We start from the raw sequence: 4,523 nt of genomic DNA, 5'->3' as shown, positions 1-4,523 counted from the left end.
AACATCTAGTATTTCTTAAATTAATAATGTGCATTTATAATTGATTTCTCAATTTGAAACAATACATATTTTTCTATTAGTCACTCTACTTAATATGTAAGACTATCCCTTACAATATTGAAAAGTAAAAATGTTATGATATTCACATCAATTATAGTCAACTATTATCAATGATCTATAAACATAATGTTAGAAATTATATCAATATGTTATTAGGTGATATTGAATTGAATAGCAAAATATGAGTCCTTATGAGTCCTTTTAAAGAGAAGGGCATTTTAAATCAGTAGTCCTTAGTTCTACATTACTTTTACTCTCACAAATTTCTATGTCTCAACATTTGTTTAGGGTAAATGAAGTAATTGTTACCTGTTCCTACATACCTTAGGAAAAAGATACTGACCTAAGTGAACATATTTTGAACTTGTTAAGAAAAAAAACAGATTACTAAAACTCCTCCTGTAAATCTTTCATATCATACCTTGGGAAAATATAAATAGACTTTAGCATTCAGGCATATACGAATATTTAGTGAGAAAAAACCCTCTGGATACTCATTTTTACATATTTCATTTAAATATGCTACTTCAAGCATTTTCTTTTCTATAGTCAATTATAAGTCTCCTTGTATTCCCACATGTTTATTTCTAACATGCAACACAAGATTTACTTTGTTTGTATATTTTTTGATTGATGATTCCCTAAACAAATCTGCTTCATAAAGCACTCTGTACTGAAAACCTGGTCTTCACAGAAACAGAGATGCTATTTTGTAAGTCAGCTTGGCTGCTTTGTCTACAGTAGGGGTGAAGGCATTATAATATTTCATGTGATTAAAATGTAAGAATAGAGTAACAATGAATAGATGTTTCTTTTTTATAATGAAAATATCTTAACTTGCATGCTCTTATATTTTTTTTTGCCATTAAAACTAAATGTTAAACTCCTGTGATATATTTTAACTTATTGATATTTATGTTGCTATTAAGGTTTGCTTAGTCACAAATAATTCTTTCTTTTTACCTCTCCTTGTACTGTTTCCCATACCATTGTCTCAGGTTCATCAGACCAACTAGACTCATTTGTTTATTTCTTTGTATCCAACTATCTTCCTTTCATTTTTGGTATCTAAAATACTTTGATATCTAACCTGCAGAATCCCTTCAGAAATCATACTTTGAGATAAGCCATAAAATTATCATTTTTTTCCATGAGCAGCATGAAATACTTTATAGTGTTCCTAATTCTCAGTTTCCATATGGTACATTCAGTAATACATTGCAGAAAGGCTAGGAGTATAATTCCCAAACTGGCCAGATTTCTATTAAGAATTATATTAAGTGGTTCTACATTTCACTTTATTAATTTAAAACAATGATAAGTGTAAGATACTTGTAATACCTAGGAACTAGAATGTGCAGCTGGCTTGGAAGTAATGTTAAAAGTGTAGGCTGACCTCATCTAAGCTATTAGTTTTTTAATCACAGCAATCCACATGATATATTTTTTACAGTGTTACATCCAAGGGCATTTTCAGTTTTCAAAGGATAAAAATTGTATTGGCCAAGATTTCTTGGTCTTTCTAGTGAACTAGACATTGTTTCAAATATTATATCATCTCATCCAAGTTCAAGAATTTAATTAATTTGTTCCTTAAAAATCATATGATACAGACTGGTAAATTTTCATTTACTGTTTCATCCAAAGGAAAATATTTGAGCCATATTTGGTTTTACTTCACTGTCCAGTTAAATTGTAGCCAAAGATAAGTAAAATATTTTAAAATAACAAAAGAGTTGAAATTAAAACCAATCTAGAGCAATCTGGAATGAGATGAGAAGCCATTGGGGGAAAATTACATTTTGTTTTATTCCTAGCTGATAAAAAGAAAAAAAACCTAGAAAAGTAGAAAGTGAAAATCTGAAAAAAAGCATGAAAGTGTCACAATAAACAACATACTTAGTACCTTTGCACATAAAAAATAACTGAAATAAAAGTAACCTAAAATTAGTGCATTTTGAAAATCATTCATTATAATTTATAATCTTCTAATCTGAATGAATAGAAAAAAGAAGATATATAGCTCAATACAGAAATGACAGTTACATAATAGAAACCAAATTCTTTTATTAAATGTAAATGAACATAGTAACATTTTTATTGTTAATTTGAGATAAATTTTTGCACAATATAAATTCAAGCAAATAATTGTGCGATAGTCTCATGTTAGTTTTTCTGTTTTTGTTTTTTGGTGGTTTTTTTTTTTTGGTACCAGGGATCGAACTCTGGCCCTTGTGCTAGCGCAGCAGGCAGCGAAACCACTGAGCTAAATTCCTTGCCCAGTTTTTCTGTGTTCTTGAGAGTCAGAAATATCTATGTATGTAGGAGAAAATGTAAAATCCCCAAAGTGTTGAATTGGAAAACGGAGTGAAAATATCAGTAGAACCTCATGAATCATTTTTTTGTATGTAGTTTTATATGCATCTATTCCTTTAAAACCACCAAAAAGGCCTAGAGAAACATTGTCAACTCAAATTACAGTGTTGTTCATCTAAAAAACATTTTTTGTGGAGGTATTATAAATGATTTTACATTCATGGAAAAAAATGTACAAAATTAAGCATGAATTATCTCAAATGACCTGGTAGCAAGAAAGCTACCAAACTAAGACAATGAGATTTCATGTATCCAACATAGGACAATTGGAACTCCAATATATATAGTTTTCATAATGGATTGAAACCCATCCTAAATCCACATTTTTATATTAATGTAAACAATGATCAACTTATAAAAGTAAGAGTACACTTGATCTTAGCCAAAAGGCCGAGAAGCGATTATAAAAGTAAGAGTAAATGAATTAATTTCTTGGAAACTGTGTAGAAAATACAAAAGATCCAGGTTATTATCCTACTTTTCTTCTATTAGTTGTACAACTTGGTAGTCAAATAACAAATTAAAAGCAGTATTATTTATATAATTATTTTAAGTGAAGAGTTAAAATAAGCAATAAAATTAAATTTCTACTATTTTTAACAACCATGAAAAATTGATTTCCTATGATGAAAGAAGAAAATATTAAAAGCCAAAGTTAAGTATTCCATGCCTTCTCTGAAAAGTATCTGTCATCATATATGGATTTTAGCTACATTTTTAGCCGCATTTTAGTCATATTGCGTTATACTGGAATATGAGTTCACAATATGAGTTTGCAAAGAGGCTAATGCAGATAATCTCCCAGGTTCTAAATCTTTACATATTCTAAAACAAATATATTTTTATAAAAATATGGAAATTTAGATACCACAAAGAACACAGAAACTTTTCAAAATGGAGAAAACTAAATTCTGGTGTGTAATGTTATTTACTTATTTGACAGGCCATCAAACAATTCAATAGAGAGATATCATCAATATCAGGATAGCGGTTAATGATTGAAAAGAGGCAATGATTTGTCACTGTTTGGAGATCAAAGAGGGTCTTTTGGAAAGCATGGATAAATTATATTTTTTAACCTATACAGTAGAAACAAATAACATTCCTTTATAATATTTTACTAAGCCAAGTGATAAAAAGGAAATGATGCTCATTTGTCAGTTATCACAAAATACATAATAATTGAGCATGAAATAAAAATGGTTTTATTTTGTTCCATCTCATTAAATACATATATAAACACAGCATAAATATCTGAGGGAAAATGTGAAATTATTGACTATTTAATTCAATTCCCACCTAAGGATTACATCTTACTTCATTTATTATATTGGATTTTTTTCAGAGAACTGGAGTAGTAAATCATATCTTCTAAACATGTCCTACATAGAGCAAAGAAATAATAGAGGATACTTTTTTTTTTTTAACCCATTGAACAACAGAGCAGAAGTGAAATAGTAATGCAAATTGTCAATTTAAATTTACAGTTTTTCCTCTATTAAGATTTCAAAATCATAGGGGACAGCAATGATATAAATTCTGTGATAATGATATGCCATTTTGGGCAGAGTAATTTGTTTGCTCATTAAGTTCCTAATATATGACTTTTACATGCAATTACTAACTGGTTAAGAAACAATCACTGAGAACATTTCCTACCAATTAGTGCTCTTTCTCATTAAATATTTAGTCGATCTCTGGAACTAAACATCACATATTCTTCCCCATGTTCTTCTGTAAGTTCTGACAGATGAAAGATAAAAAGAAAGATATCTTAGTGAAATATTATCTCTTGAGTCCAAATTACTTTCCTTTTATTTTTTAGAGATTTCTTTAAATACTTTCATTAAATTGCTAGACTCATGTTTTGTGTCAATACTGTCAGATGTATTCTTACAGTATGCTTACAGAAATGTTAAAATTCTGTTTAAATTGTTACCAATTTTCATATGGTGCGAAAATCATATCCTTGATCTAACCTGAACCTTGTTTCTCACAAATTACTAAAATCTCACTTCAATTGCTGAAATAACATATCAAAAACTATAATAATAGATACTTTTGCTTATTTTAAAAATAATTAGAGA

At 28.6% G+C, this 4,523-nt stretch overlaps 1 pseudogene; it reads right to left on the bottom strand.

Moving 5' to 3' along the window:
- Nucleotides 1-2,678: 2,678 nt before the first annotated feature.
- On the bottom strand, nt 2,679-2,838 carry LOC147830369 (U2 spliceosomal RNA; annotated as a pseudogene).
- Nucleotides 2,839-4,523: the final 1,685 nt, after the last annotated feature.

Source organism: Heterocephalus glaber, unplaced genomic scaffold (assembly GCF_053883595.1).
Source record: "Heterocephalus glaber isolate CG9 unplaced genomic scaffold, H.glaber_assembly_v1.0 deba00000122, whole genome shotgun sequence".
Classification (NCBI taxonomy): Eukaryota; Metazoa; Chordata; class Mammalia; order Rodentia; family Bathyergidae; genus Heterocephalus; species Heterocephalus glaber.
The sequence above is the reverse complement of the archived record's forward strand: the minus strand, read 5'-3'. Positions and strand labels throughout refer to the sequence as shown.